At 46.9% G+C, this 16,544-nt stretch overlaps 1 pseudogene; it reads left to right on the plus strand.

Moving 5' to 3' along the window:
* The first annotated feature begins 14,743 nt into the window (after positions 1–14,743).
* LOC112115781 lies at positions 14,744–15,642 on the plus strand (annotated as a pseudogene).
* Positions 15,643–16,544: the final 902 nt, after the last annotated feature.

Below are 16,544 nucleotides of genomic sequence, written 5' to 3' on the forward strand. Positions count from 1 at the left end.
CCCGCCTCCAGGACTGGCCGGGACCCGGGAGAGCAGAGCCGGGGGACCGCCCCAGCAGAGGGCTGAGGAGCCTGGGCAGGGTAGCCCCAGAGGCAGCGGAGCCCCGGAAAGCGGGACGCAGGCCCCGCATGACAGCGCCCCGCCCTCTATGGCCCCGCTGCAGCTGCTGCTTCTGGCCGCCCTGCTACAGTCCCTGGGCGGCTTGGGCTGCTTCGCCCAGCTCCGGCTGCAGCGCTGGGGGTGGCCGCCCTGCGGCACCTGCAGGCGGCTCCGTGTTCCCCGTGGGGTGTCCCCCAACCCGAGTGTCCCCCGCTCGAAGCCTGCCCAGCCCAGCCACAAGGTGTAGGCGCTGCTCCCCCGCGGCGTGAACCGCAGTGGCTACAGGGCGCCCCCCGCGCATGACGCGCTGCTGCTGCCAGGGCCGTCTCTAGGCTTTTGCCACCAGAAGCACAAAAAAAATGGCCAGAATGCTGCCCTTGAAAATGTGCTGCCCCAAGCACATGCTTGGTTTGCTGGTGCCTAGAGCCGGCCCTGAGTTGGAGGGCCCAAAAGTGGATGCAATACTCCATATGTGGCCTCACCAGTGCTGAATAGAGGGGAAGAATCACTTCCCTTGATCTGCTGCCAATGCTCCTTCTAATGTAGCCCCATATGCCATTAGCCTTCTTGGCAGCAAGAGCACACTGTTGACTCATATCCAGCTTCTCGTCCACTGTAATCCTCAGGTCCTTTTCTGCAGAACTGCCGCTTACCCAGTCGGTCCCCAGTCTGTAGAGTGCATGGTCACTCTGAACCCTATCCCTACCCTCCAGCATATCTACCTCTCCCTCCAGCTTAGTGTCATCCGCAAACTTGCTGAGGGTGCAGTCCAGCCCATCATCCAGATCATTAATGAATTAGGGAATCCCATTTCTGAAAAGCCATCCACTATTTCACACACATTGCCAAGACTCACAGTCCTTCATAGCAGGATGTGATTAATGGCCCTGCACACTTGTGTTACTGCAGCCCCAAAGGTCAGCTTCCTGACTCCAAATTGATTTGCAACCAACCAGTAGCAGTCTGGAGTCAAGTGCTTCAAACCAGCAATTGTCACGTGCTTCTCCACCAAAAGGGAAGCTCTCATTTGGGTGTCCTTGTGCCTCAGGGCTGGGGTGAGCTCTGCACACAGTTCAAGGAAGGTAGCTTTCCACATCTTAAAGTTCAGCAGTCACTGCTTGCCAGCCCAGACCTGCATAATGATGCAATCCCAGCATTCAGTGCTTATTTTCCGAGCCTAAAAGTGATGGTCCACCGTGTACAGCTGCTCCATGAATGCCAAAAGTAACCTGGTATTGTTTCTTTCTATGGCGCACAGCAGGTCAGGCAACTCTGATTCCTGTTCAGATTGGAAGCTCATGGTATACTGCATGACCAGTCATGATGTGTTCCTTATGGTGACCACAACAGTAGAGAGCAGTGCAGGATCCATCCTTTCAGAGATGGTGGGTGCACAGTAAACAGGAGCCATTGAAAAATGCTGTGAAATGGAGTTGGAAGTCCATGGAATGCTGGACAGAAAGAACAGCATCATGGAATGTTAAGCCTGCACCCATGATGCGCTGCGATCCACTCCATCTTCCCACAACTCCTAGTTGAAGAAGGTGGTGAGTAGCATAGTGCGATAGCTACTCACAGTGCACTGCTCTCACTGTCAATAATAGAGCACCAAATGTGGACAAGTATCACAGGGGTAGCCATGTTAGTCTGGATCTGTAAAAAGCAACAAAGAGTCCTGTGGCACCTTAAAGACTAACAGATGTATTGGAGCATAAACTTCATGGGTGAATGCCCACTTCGTCAGACTCATGTAATGGAAATTTCCAGAGGCAGGTATAAATATGCAGGCAAGAATCCGTCTGGAGATAATGAGGTTAGTTCAATCAGGGAGGGGGAGGCCCTCTTCTAGCAGTTGAGGTGTGAACACCAAGGGAGGAGAAACTGCTTTTGTAGTTGGCTAGCCATTCACAGTCTGTTTAATCCTGATCTGATGGTGTCAAATTTGAAAATGAACTGAAGCTCAGCAGTTTCTCTTTGAAGTCTGGTCTTGAAGTTTTTTTGCTGTAAGATGGCTACTTTTACATCTGCTATTGTGTGGCCAGGGAGGTTGAAGTGTTCTCCTACAGGTTTTTGTATATTGCCGTTCCTAATATCTGACTTGTGTCCTTTTACGTAGGGACTGTCCAGTTTGGCCCATGTACAAAGCACAGGGGCATTGCTGGCACATGATGGCATATATAACATTGGTGGACATGCAGATGAATGAACTGGTGATGTTGTAGCTGATCTGGTTAGGTCCTGTGTTGGTGTCGCTGGTGTAGATATGTGGGCAGAGTTGGCATCGAGGTTTGTTGCATGGATTGGTTCCTGAGTAAGAGTTGTTATGGTGCGGTGTGTGGTTGCTGGTGAGAATATGCTTAAGGTTGGTGGGTTGCCTGTGGGCAAGAACTGGCCTGCCTCCCAGGGTCTGTGAAAGCACAGGATCATTGTCCAGGATGGGTTGTAGATCACTGATGATGCGTTGGAGAGGTTTAAGCTGAGGAGCTTGCCTTATTGGGTCCTCCGTAGTACGAAACGTTTCCGCGTCAGGAGACAAGCAAGTACTCGGGTATCATTGCCTTGCAGAGCATGGCGGCATACGGCCCTGGTCTTTGCAGGCTTTCCCGAAGCATCCGTTCTTTCTCCGTCTCTGAAATCCTCATCAAAGTGATGTCGCTCATGGTGACCTGCTTTGAATTAGGTAGGGGAATGTTAGTATTGGGACTGCTTGCCTGTTTACAGAACTGTAACCGGTGGTTTACAGCCATGCGGTGGAGGCGGGAGAGGGGCAGCATACAGGGATCTTTCCCTGGGACAGCCGCGAGGGGGTGGGACAGGGGCAGAGTTCATGCTTGCCGGATTGCTGGCAGCAGGGACTGGCATTGCTTTGAACGTGAAAGGAGGCCAGTGCTATTATTAAACTTTTAAGCAGCCACAAGTCTACGGCTTACCATGTCGGCCTGCAACACAAATTCTGGTGTCCTGCCCCGCTTCTCTGATCAGCACTGCAAGACCCCAGGCACTGAATGCGAAGGCCGAAAATTCGACCTTGTCCTGAGTGCGCATGTGATAGGTGCTGTGCATTGTCTTGTTCACAGAGAAAGACTATGTTCTTTGTTCACAACTACATTTATCTTTCTGAGGAATTCACTCCCTTTTTCCCATCCCACAGCTGTGACTTTCTCCCTACCTAGCCTGGCATCACACTCCCAGAGGCTAGCGCAGATTAGGCATAGGAAGAAGAGGACACGGGAGGACATGTTCTCGGAACTTATGGGCTACTCCCGAGCCCAGGCAGCCCAGCAGACCCAGTGGAGAGAGAACTTGTCCCAAATGCACCGATCACACATGGAACGGGAGGAGAGGTGGCGGCAGGAAGACCAGCAGGCGACTCAAAAGCTGCTTGGACTAATGAGGGAGCAAACAGACACGCTCCGGCGCCTTGTGGATGTTCTGCAGGACCGGAGGCAGGAGGACAGAGCCCAGCTGCAGTCTATCTGTAACTGCCCTCCCCCGCCACCAAGTCCCATAGCCCCCTCACCCAAAGTCCCAAGAAGGAGGGGCGGCAGAGTCCGTGAAAACTCTCACTCCACCCCTGCAGAGTGCTCAAGTACCATAAGGCTCTCATTCCCCAAAATTTGATAAGTCCTTTCCTTCCCGCCTCACCCAAGCCCCCGTCCAAGTTTCATCCCCCAGTTTCATGTGTAGTTGCTAATAAAAAATACATTTCTGTTAATTACTGTTTCCATCATGTTCTTTTAGAGGAGAGTCTGTCTGAAGGGGGGAAGGGGGTTGGTAATTGGACAGGACAGTCACCTTTACCAGGGTACAGAGGCGGGGGCAGGTTCAGCAGCAGGGCACACACACATTGCAGTCACTAGTTACCCTGGTCAGTCTGGGAGGTGGTTTTCATGTTCTTTGGGGGGGGGTTATGTGACTTTGTGGCGGGGGAGGGCGGTTAGAAATCTTATGCAGTGGTCCTTATCCTAGATCACAGAGCCACGCAGCAGGGGATCTGTAACCGTCCTCCCCCTGCCACAAAGTCACATAGCCCACACACAAAGAGTCCCGAACAGGACGGGTGGCAGGCTCCTTTGAAACAACCAGTCCACCAGTGCGGAGCCTGTCATTCCTGGAGTTTAGAAGCGTCCTTTGCATCACTACACTACACCCGCTCCCCACCACAGTCTGCGTCCCAGGTTCAACACTTTACCGAGAAAACAGTAATAAAGAAAACGGTGTTCATGAACAAAATTCCAATGATTTTATTTTTAAACGTGTGTTGGAAGGGGGGGAACGGGGTGAACGGGGTATGTAACTGGAGAGGATAGTGAACATTTACTGGGTAAAGAAACGGGGGCAGGTTCAGCTTTTCTGTAAACAAACTTAATAGTCACAGGTTACCCTGCTCACTCAGGAACCTAGCTTTCAAAGCCTCCCGGATGCACAGCGCGTCCCGCTGGGCTCTTCTAATCGCCCGGCTGTCTGGCTGGGCGTAATCAGCATCCAGGCTATTTGCCTCAACCTCCCACCCCGCCATAAAGGTCTCCCCCTTGCTCTCACAGAGATTGTGGAGCACACAGCAAGCTGCAATAACAATGGGGATATTGGTTTCGCTGAGATCACAGCGAGTCAGTAAGCTTCTCCATCTGCCCTTGAGACGTCCAAAAGCACACTCCACCACCATTCTGCATTTGCTCAGCCGGTAGTTGAAGAGTTCTTTTTCAGTGTCCAGGGCACCAATATAGGGCTTCATGAGCCAGGGCATTAGCGGGTAGGCTGGGTCCCCGAGGATGACTGTAGGCATCTCCACATCCCCAAGAGTTATTTTGTGGTCTGGGAAGTAAATACCTTCCTGCAGCCATCTAAACAGACCAGAGTTCCTGAAAACACGAGCGTCATGAACCTTGCCCGGCCATCCGACGTTGATGTTTGTAAAACGTCCCCTATGGTCCACCAGTGCTTGCAGCACCATTGAAAAGTAGCCCTTTTGGTTAATGTACTGGCTGGCCTGGTGGTCCGGTCCCAGGATAGGGATGTGAGTTCCATCTATAGCCCCACCGCAGTTTGGGAATCCCATCGTGGAGAAGCCATCTATGATGACCTGCGCGTTACCCAGGGTCACTACCTTTGACAGCAGTAGCTCAACGATTGCGTTGGCTACTTGCATGACAACAACCCCCACGGTAGATTTGCCCATGCCAAAGTGGTTCGCGACTGACCGATAGCTGTCCGGCGTTGCAAGCTTCCAAAGGGCTATGGCCACTCGCTTCTGGACACTCAGGGCTGCTAGCATCCGGGTGTCATTGCGCTTCAGGGCAGGGGACAGCAACTCACAAAGTTCCATGAAAGTCCCCTTCCGCATGCGAAAGTTTCGCAGCCACTGTGATTCATCCCAGACCTGCAGCACTATGCGGTCCCACCAGTCCGTGCTTGTTTCCCGGGCCCAGAATCGCCATTCCACAACATCAACATGACCCATTGCCACCATGATGTCCTCGGCGCGGGGTCCCGTGCTTTGTGACAGGTCTGTGCCACTCTCAGACTTCAGGTCCTCACCGCGCTGCCATAGCCTCCTTGCCCGATTTCTCAGCATCTGCCTCTGGGAAAGGTGGATGATAAGGTGCGAGGAGTTGACAACGGCCATAACTGCAGCGATGGTTGCAGCGGGCTCCATGCTCGCAGTGCTGTGTCGTCTGCGATGTCACTGACCAGAAAAGTACGCGAACTGATTTCCCGCCAGCGCTTTCAGGGAGGGAGGGCGGGAGTGACGGTTGGATGACGACAGTTGCCCAAAAGCACCCTCGACACATTTTTTTACCCAGAAGGCATTGGCTGCTCGACCCAGAATTCCAATGGGCAGCGGGGACTGCGGGAACTGTGGGATAGCTGCCCACAATGCACCACTTCCAATGTCGATGCTTGCCCCGTTAGTGTGGACTCACAAAGTCGAATTACTGTCCTTAGTGTGGACACACACGTTCGACTTTGTAATATCGATTCCACATATTCGATTTAAGTAAAATCGAACTACTCTTGTAGTGTAGACATACCCTTAGATGATGTCGTCATCCATATGCCAGACTGGGGAACCCACTTGGAGAAAGTTGAGGCAGCACTACGCACCTTAAGGCGGGCTGGCCTCACCACTAATCCCGCTAAATGTGCCATCGGGCTAGCAGAGGCTAGGTACCTGGGATATATTGTAGGAAGTGGTATAGTGAAGCCCAAAATTAATAAGCTAGAGGCGATTCAAAACTGGCCCCGGCCGACCTGAAAGAAGCAGGTCCGTGCGTTCCTAGGCGTGGTAGGCTACTACCAACGTTTTATTCCCCACTTCGCCAGTAGGGCAAGTCCTTTAACGGACCTGGTGAAGGCCCGAGGTCCAGACATGGTGAAGTGGACTGACGCAGCAGAGGGGGCATTCATTGACCTTCGGATGGCCCTGTGTAATGACCACCTACTCATAGCCCCGGACTTTAACAAGGAATTTATTTTACAAACAGATGCTTCTGAAGTGGGGTTGAGGGCGGATCTGTCGCAAATGATTGGAGAAGAAGAACACCCGATACTCTACCTAAGCAGAAAGCTGCTCCCAAGAGAACAGAAGTATGCAGCAGTCGAGAGAGAATGCCTTGCTGTCAAATGGGCCATGGAGACACTGCGTTATTACCTCTTAGGCCAGCGATTTACTCTTGTGACGGACCATGCACCCCTCCAGTGAATGCAGAGAAATAAGGAAAAGAATGCAAGGGTCACCAGGTGGTTCTTATCCCTCCAACCATTCCAGTTCCGCATATGGCACAGGGCTGGATGCCACCACGGCAATGCTGATGGTCTATCACGAACACACTGCCTGGCGTCCCAAGTTGCCCAACTCTATGGTGTTGAGCAGAGAGGGGGATATGTGATGGGGGCAAGGCCAGATGGCTACAGTAAAGCAGTGAGGAATAGGTATGTTAGCCCCAGGCTAAACAAATCCCTGGTACCATGGTAACCAAATGGCAGTTGCTCCAGGTTAATCAAGACACCTGGGGCCAATTAAGGTCCTTCAAGAAGGCAGTGGAGATAGCTAGATTGATTGGGACACCTGAAGCCAATCAAGGGCTGGCTGGAACTAGTTAAATGCCTCCCAGTTAGTCAGTGAGGCGCATGTGTGAGGAGCTGGGAGCAAGAGGTGCAAGGAGCTGAGATTGAGAGGGTGTGCTGCTGGAGGACTGAGGAGTACAAGCATTATCAGACACCAGGAGGAAGGTCCTGTGGTGAGGATAAAGAAGGTATTTGGAGGAGGCCATGGGGAAGTAGCCCAGGGAGTTGTAGCTGTCATGCAGCTGTTAGAGGAGGCACTATAGACAGCTGCAATCCACAGGGCCCTGGGCTGGAACCCGGAGTAGCGGGTGGGCCCGGGTTCCCCCCAAATCTCCCAACTCCTGATCAGACACAGGAGGAGCTAACCCCGACTGTGGGTTCCACCAGAGGGGAAAATCACTGAGGTAAGCAAATCCGCCAATAAGCGCAGGACCCACCAAGGTAGAGGAGGAACTTTGCCACACTATTTATATTAAATAATTGTCTGACTCCCACCCCATAATTTCCTGCAACTGAAGATTTAAATAGTTTAAAATAAAAATGAATAAAGCGTAAAAATACAGATAGACATTATTCCCTGAATTCTGGCATGCCATTGTATATAACTTTACCCACTCATCTTCAGATTTAAGTCAATAGTGCTACTCATGTGAATAAGACAATCATATTCTGGCCTACTGAACTCCAGAAATGTTCTACTTTGTCCTATATTTATTTGATAGTGCAGAGTTCATGTTGTCTTACTTAGATTGTAAGCTGTTTGGGGTATGGACTGTTGTTTCACAGAAGAAGCAAGCAGAAGAAGCATTCAAAGAGCTGAACCTATTTAGATAGGAGTAAGGCTAGAAGAAGAGTTGAGGTGAGTAAGTGCAGCATGGGGTTCAGACACTACATTGCACAATAGTCATCGTGGCAGATATGACAGTATCCTGTAACATCCTAGACAAATGTTACTGAATTATGTTAAACCTTATTGAATCAAGTTTAACATATTTAGACTTTGTTGTATTAAAAATGCAAAGGTTTTGTACTATTGTAGGATGGCATGGAACTTCTTTAGGAGTAAGACATGAATAATCCAATCTCTGGGAGAAATTAGGAAATGGAAAGGCCTTTTCGGGATGAGACATCTGAAGTGCATGCCCTAGGACATTTTCTGTGGGGGAAGGACTGAAAATGATCCACCTGGAATCCCTCTTTTTGAAGCTGCACTTTGAGCACAGACTCATTGTTTGGCTGATTACGTAGTCAGGGTCTCTTCAAAGAGCCAAACAGGATAAATGAGTGACTCATAGAATACTATTTCACTAGGGAGGGTGGTGAAGCACTGGAATGGGTTACCAAGGGAGGTGGTGGAATCTCCATCCTTAGAGGTTTTTAAGGCCCGGCTTGACAAAGCCCTGGCTGGGATGATTTAGTTTGGGATTAGGTCCTTATTTGAGCAGGGGGTTGGACTAGATGACCTGCTGAGGTCTCTTCCAACCCTAATCTTCTATGATTCTATGATTCTATGAGTCGTTCTTCTTCTGAGCTGAAAGTATGATGAACTTGGAACCACAGGAAAACCTCTGGGTGGTGCTGAATGACAACTTCAGCCAGAGTCCATGTTGCAGCTGAGTGATCTCCGGTAAGCTTGTTGTGTAGGTTTTCTGAAGTGCTATTACCTTAAGAATAAAATATACTTGCTCAGAATGAGCTATCTGGTAACTTACAACTGTATCAATTATGCTGTGTACCATCTCTGAGGAGAGAAATGAAGTAGGTCTGTTAGTCAGATGTCTTTTTGCTCAGAATAACACAGTGAAGGCATGGAACTGGTCGGCATGGAACTGGTCAGCCTGGAAATATCCCTTTCGGAAGGGAGAGAGATACGGCTCTCCACCCAAGAGAAACAAAGTCTGGGGAGCTGGAAGCCTGAGAGTGGGTGCCCTGGCTGGACCATAGAAGGGGAATTCATGTGCCGCTGTCCTGAACTGTAACCATCATTTTACAATCTGCCCCATATAAGGGGCAAACCCAATTAATCATACCCTCACAGTTACCATCTGATTCCTGTTTGAGGGGTTGGTTTACTTCATGTCCACAAGAATAGCATTCTTTCAACTCTGCTGCCCTGTTGTAATTATACTGCAACAAAGTGGGGGATTTTCTCAATGGTTTGTATGAATACTGTGTGTGCTTCATTTTCCCCTATATGCTGCATGATTAACTAGGTGGTGGGACAGGCTGTTTGATCTTTGTAGAGACCCCTAGAAGAACAGTTGTGATTGTCACCTAGCTGCGTGGGCCCAGACAATGGCTGGACATTTCATAACTTAGCAACTGAGGGCCAGAGGGGCCCACCCCCTGCAAGAAGCCAGCCAGCTGCAATGTATTGCAGAAGAAAGAGAGAGGTGGAGGCCAGATGAACAATTTTGCCCAGGGAACACAACAAAGGATGGAAGAGTGGCAACTGAGCATGACCGAGGGTGGGCTGCTGGAAACAGGGCAGTTTCCTGGATGGGGTGTTTAGGGGAGAACCAGGCCTCTCGGTCTGTCTCAGGGGGACGTTGCTGTAACTTGCTGGTTTCTGTGCTAACAAGATCTGTTCTACACCGTGTTCCACAATGCTGACTGAGAGTCACTGATGACTGTGGAAGTTGGGTGCATGGTCCTTCTGGGGTGGGGCATGTAAGGCTTTCCCAGGTGTCCCATTCAGGCAGACTCACTGCGAGGAGCTCATGGCATGTAACAGGGGTGCTGAACACTCCGAGGTCAGACCCAGAAGCTGTTGAAGCCAAGAAGGATTCCCCAGTGAGAATGTGCCCTGTGTCACACTGAAGAGTGTCCTGCATGAGACTCACTCAGAGCTGGTCCAGAGCACCGAGCCTGTGCACCTGTGACATATAATCTGTGCCTAAATACCTGTCTGTTTTATTGACTGACACTGAGACAGGATGCCTGAATCACCTGGGCTCCTTTGATAATCCAAGTCTCAATGCTCAAGCTTAAACACTAAGGAGAATTGCTTAAGGACTGACCCAGCATGGGGTTACTGGTAGCTTGATACAGAGAGTGATATTCAGGGATCTTGTCCCATGGGAACAAGACAGCATTTAAACAATTCTCAAGAATCAGCTCTTTGTCTTGGAGTCACATAAGGAAAGGCTGTTTGCTTCACTCTCACTGAAAACAATAGAGGGGTTCCACTGCTGTAGGTAAAAAATATGTGACAACTTTAGTTGCTGTATCGGAAAAGCAGATAGACAGATTATATAGACAAATCAATAAATAAGTACCTAAACAGACTAAGAAAACAGAAAAATGCCAGGTCAGAATGATCTCACCATATTTATGATCCACATTTAAAAGGCAGGTGAGTTGATTCATATTTTTATTCCTTTTTAACCTTTTCTTTTAATCCTTTCCATTTGCAAGGACCAGATTCTGCCCCCCTTATCTAGGGATGTGTCTCTCTGTAGAGTCCCACTGTCTTCTGCGTGGATGCTGCAGTTCACTCACCCAGCTACTACGTGAATCTCCGAGCTCTCTTTCTCAAGGCAGCAAATGGCTTTCATAACATTAAATCTTTAAGGCTAAAAAGGAGAAAACTACTGTCTAAAGTTTGGGGGGAGGGATAGCTCAGTGGTTTGAGCATTGGCCTGCTAAACCCAGGGTTGTGAGTTCAATCCTTGAGGGGGCCACTTAGGGATCTGGGGAAAAATCAGTACTTGGTCCTGCTAGTGAAGGCAGGGGGCTGGACTCGATGACCTTTCAAGGTCCCTTCCAGTTCTAGGAGATAGGATATCTCCATTAATTTAAAATATATTCCCATGAGTCACAAATAAATCCTGGCCCTGAAGTGTCCCTGTAGCTTTGGGTAGTCAGGAGTTTTGTTAAATCCTCTGCAGAATTCCTGCATTTTAGGGGCTCAAATGTACTCATTCTTTTTTGACTTTCCTTCAAATTCTCACAGATTAAGAGCGCTGTCTTCTGGAGGTCACTGATCGTGATGTCTCATTCTCATAATGTATTCCTGAGATGCTTGTTTGTAACCTTAGGAATCACTCCAAGTGCTCCAATAATCACGGGGATCATCTTTGTTCTAGTTTTCCATAATTGTTCCAAATCATGTCAGAGTTCTTTATACTTTGCTATCTTCTTTTCTTGTTTCTTTTTCATGTTGCTGTCTGCTGGTATGGCAATATCAAGTTGTGATACTGGCAGACCAGTTGCCAGCTCATGTCAGGTCCCCTAGGTCTCACTGAACACTAAAAAATGCATAGCAGGAAACCAGAGTGGCTTACCTGTATGTTAGTTTTATTAAAATAGACTTTAGAGTTTTAAGAATATCCTTATTGTTTAGACTTTATGGTATGCTTGTAGGATGTTGCATGTACTAATCCTACTTATAATATCTGCATCCCATGTTATAAGGTAATGTTTAAATATTTGCTCTGTAACTATAAATATGTTTGCTAAGACTGTAAATCCCCCACAGTCAGGGGAGAAGCATTACTACATGTGAAATGCTAGTTTACCACAAGAAGTGTTATTTCCTTTCCAACAGACATCAGACAAGCCATTGTGGACAAAAGATTTTGTTGATTGCTTCCTCCACACCGCTGCAGGGTATATGTGCACAATCCTGTATCCCATCACAGCTTCAATGTTGGGGCAAGGGACTAAAAATGCCTGTTGAGGAGAAATTGGTATCCCTGCACTGCTTGAACTTGGCAGGGCAACAATTTCTAGGCATAAGGAAGGGGTCCCCAGCTGTTTAGCTTAGGTTAGCCCTAAAGGACACATAAAGTTTACTTACTGTAAAAGTTTCTATTATCTTTTGGAACCTCATTTGTGTGTGTATGTTACCTGCTTTCACCTTGTAAATATCTCTTTTATTTCCTTTTCCTAGTTTACTGTGCTGCCTTTTTGCTCAGGAGGCACCATTCTATCACAAGTTAGCCCTATCCAGATATTTTTGCCAGAATTGTTGATAGAAGTTTCCACAGAGTTGGTAAACACATGATGGGTCTAAACTTCATGGGATCACTGTGGCCTTCTTTCTTTCTTTCTTTTGGTATGAGAAGAGTTGTCCCTGCAACCATCAACCTTGGACGTCCGTTCTTCAAATATTTATTAAGTTGTTCAAGTAATGAATCGTGGAGAGTTGTTATGAATTTTGGCCAGATTCCATGCTGGTCTGGGTGCTTTCCAACTTTTCATTCCTCTCAGTACCTCAGCGTTTTTTCTTCTTTAATATTTCTGTGTATTCCTCTATGGTGTGCTTTTTAATTTTTTGTCTCACATTTTAAATTCAGTCTGCTATCTGATTATGTTCTACGTCTTCGGACCTCAGTTCCTTCCAATAGCACTGAAACCCTTCCACATTATTTATTGGCCCTTTATTTTTTCCTATTCTGCTTTTAATGTTAATCAGATCAAATAATCTCCTAGAGTCTCTGGTGAAGTCACTGTTCTCTTGACACTAACAACTTTGTGCTAAATATCTTTAAAGCCTATAACTCCAAGTGATCAGCTTCTCTTTATGTTGTTCCTTGACAACTCTCATATCCCTTTTATTCAGATGATATTTCATCTTCAGGTCCATTTGCTGCTCTTTTTTCTTCAAATGATTTTTCTCAAATTCATCCAATAATCTTGTATCTGAATGTAAAACCTTAATCTTCTCATTTAAACTTCATTTTGATGGAGGTTATTGAATATAGATAGTTTTCCGGTGGTTCACATCCTCAGCTGGTTTGATGTTAAACCAGTGAGATTCTACTGTGAGTGTAGCATAAATTGTACAATTCAACTGGCTAATACTTGTTGGTTTAACTCCACAGCTTTTTTGAGTACTTTATTAAGTGCTTGCAATATATCATCCAGTCTTTCCTGGTCTACAAATTTCATACTTTGTGCTGGTTGGTGCTCAATGTCTCTTACACTCCGCATGATCTCTATAAAAAATCATTCTTATTTCCCATACTTTTTCAGGTGCTGTTTCTCTCATATTTGTCCTAGATATGTCTTCTATTTATGTCTGTTATTTATCCTGTATCATTGCTTCCACCAATATGTTTGCATGTGGTTCAGCATGACTAAATTTCCTTTTCAGGCTTTCAATCTCTATTTGTGTAAATTCTCCTCTGTGGAATAAAATTTGGAGTCGTCCATTGAATCTATGCTTAGTTATTTCTTTCTACATGTTGTCATTTCTCTCCTTCCAGTGCTGGAGCATTTGTTTCCTTCAGCCTCTTTCTTCCAGTTTTGCCAAAAGCCAACTTCAGATCTCTTCTTGGTCCTTTTTCATTCTCTTATTGAAAATGTTCTCCAGTTTTCCTGGATTGTTTTGAGAGCTGCATGATATTGACCTGGGGTAACCCACCTCCACATATCACACTCTGTCGGGGGAGAAGGCTATCTATTAACTAAGATCTTCTATCTTCTGAGCAGGGCCGGCTCCAGTATTTCTGCCCCCCCAAACAAAAAAAAAAAAAAAAAAATCCGCGATCGGCGGCGGCAGTTCAGCGGCAGGTCCTTCGCTCCTAGAGGGAGTGAGGGACCTGCCGCCCCCAAATTGCCGCAGGTGCCGCCCCTCTCCCTTGGCCGCCCCAAGCACCTGCTTGTTAAGCTGGTGCCTGGAGCCGGCCCTGCTTCTGAGGTCCCCTTAATGGCATGTATACTAATTATCAATTTGCCTGGATTCTCCATATTGGGTTAGGTTGGCAGGCTATATCGCGGTGGGTGCCCAACCAGTATTGCTAGGCCACAGGGGTTTATTAGTAGTAGTAGTAGATTTATTATTAGTAGTAGTGGTAATATTGAAATCCTAAATATTTTAATAGGGATCAATCCAGTCCAATCTAAAAAAAAAGCTACAGAATGTAATAGACAAAGCATAACTACTTATAGAATTGGTTAGATCCCCAGCTGGTATCAATCAGCTATAGCGCCACTGGAATCAATGCAGCCAGATTCCTAGCTTGTATAAAATTGGCCATTGTGCCTTTGAAGTCAAGGGGCCAAATCCTCAGCTGATATAAATCAGATGGAGTTCCGTGGACATTAGTGGGACAGATTAAAGAGATATTAGGCCACTGATAGAAAGTGACAAAGTGAATGACTTTATAGCCTGCTGAGTAGAGCACTCATGCAGGACACCGGGGATCCAGTTCCCCTGTTCCAATGCCTCTGAAATTATTTAACCACAGTGGAACAACTTCAACAGGAGAGACTAAACGAGGCTTGCATCAGACTGTTCCATAGTCCCTGCTGAGAAGGGATTTTGTGAATACCAGTGGATGCTGACTCCGGGATTTAGGAGCTCAAACTGGTAATTAAGTGCCCAAATCCTTTTGTGTATCTAGCCGATTTTGTCTATGTAAAAAAACAATTTCAAAACTACTTCTCTCTGTCTCTTTCTTTAAATTTTGTCTATTAAAAAATTACATGATGGAATAGGGCTCTCTTTACATTCATCTTGCTGAGCAGATGATCTCCACATGCCATTTCAATTTACTTTTATGATATATGTTAATTTCATTCATTTTTTTCTGTTCTTCCAGGTCACAATCTTCCTGAATAAGTGTCAATGGAAAATCAAATCACTGTGACTGAATTTATTCTCCTGAGAATTTCCAGTGAGCCACATATGCAGATTTTCTTCTTCCTGGTGTTTTTAGTTATTTACCTAATCACACTGATTGGGAACATGATGATCATGTTGGTGATAAGAGCTGATTCTCACCTTCACATCCCCATGTATTTCTTCCTATTCCATCTATCCTTTGTTGATATCTGTTATTCCTCAGTCACGGTGCCTAAATTTCTGTCAATGGCTGTATTGCTCAGATGTTCTTCATCCTCCTCTCAGCTGGTACAGAAGTTTTCATTCTTTCAGCAATGGCTTATGACCGCTATGCTGCCATCTGTGACCCTTTGCATTACATTGAGACAATGAACAAAGGCATCTGTGTTCAGCTGGTGAGTGGTGCATGGGTAATGGGCTTCTTAGATGCCCTGGTTAACACTGTTTTTGCCCTCGAGTTGCGTTTCTGTGGGCCCAATCAAATCAACCATTTCAGCTGTGAGCTCCCTCCTCTATTACAACTGTCCTGCGCTGAGACCCTCACTAATCAAGTGGTGCTTCTTACTTCTGCTGTGTTATTTGGATCAAGCTCCTTCCTCCTCATCCTCATCTCCTACATTCACATCATTTCCGCCATCCTGAGGATACGCTCTGTGGAGGGCAAGCTTAAAGCCTTCTCCACCTGCAGCTCCCACCTGATTGTGGTTGGCTTGTTGTACCTCACAGCTTTTTTCCAGTACACAAAGCCCAGCTCAGTCTCCTCTGTGTTTCTGGAGGAAATGGTCTCCATCCAGTACAGCATCTTGACCCCTATGTTAAATCCCATCATCTACAGCCTGAAAAACAAAGAGGTGAAAACAGCTGTAGCGAAAATATTGGGGAAATTCAAATTTCTCAAGTAGTGGTGATATATTTATTTTTTTAAAAAGTCAGAGACCATATAACTGTAGAACTGTGGATAACTACTGTTTGGGATGTTCTCAGCTCAGCTATTTGACTGAAACTTTGGGCCAAAAGTGCAGCTGGTCTAAATCAGCGTGACTCCTTGAGCTCATCAGACCATATCTCCACTGGGTACGAGAATCAATGGAGCAAAGGGGACTCGATTCTGGGTGAGTTCTCTCAGTACCAGGCTCCAGAGTCATACCTTTTCTTTCCCTGTCTCTCTGTCTGGTCCACTGATTTCAGTGGAGCTATGGCCAATTTAAACTAACCAGGGATCGGGGCAATTGTATTAAAAGAACATGTTTTTCTCTTGCTTTGTGTAATTCTTCTACTTCTTGTATAACAGTACTATCATATTGGACTGATCCCTATGAAACTCTCTAGGATTTTACACTAATAATAGTAATAGTGAAAATAATAATTAGTAGAGCCAAAGGTTCTGATATCCTACTAGGGAAAAATACACAAAGGGACTTGGGCTTGAACAGGAGTCATTGTGTGACACATATTGAAATATCCCATATCCCCTCACATGGGAATTGGCAGATCCCTGTTTAAATCTGTTCCCCTGATCAGGCACTTGAACTGGGGGTAACCCACACTCCACAGGAGCTCACTAATCACTGGGATAAAAGTCGTGAGGGATCTCCTCCTCCTAAGTTCTTCTTCTTCTCCCACCCTGCCTCATCCCAGCTTCTTGCAAAAATCTCCTTAGGTGCAGTTAGAGGGTTCCCAGATGAGAATCCCAAGCAGTAGGAGATGCCTCCCTGCAGGGGATAGAGGGACTGAATTCTTTGATAGTGGCGGGGTTTAGAACACACTCCTCTCCTCAGCAGCTCCCATTGCCTAGGGAACCACC

The sequence above is a fragment of the Terrapene carolina genome, unplaced genomic scaffold (genome assembly GCF_002925995.2).
Source record: "Terrapene carolina triunguis isolate 2854851 unplaced genomic scaffold, T_m_triunguis-2.0 Scaffold119, whole genome shotgun sequence".
In the NCBI taxonomy this organism is placed as follows: domain Eukaryota; kingdom Metazoa; phylum Chordata; order Testudines; family Emydidae; genus Terrapene; species Terrapene triunguis.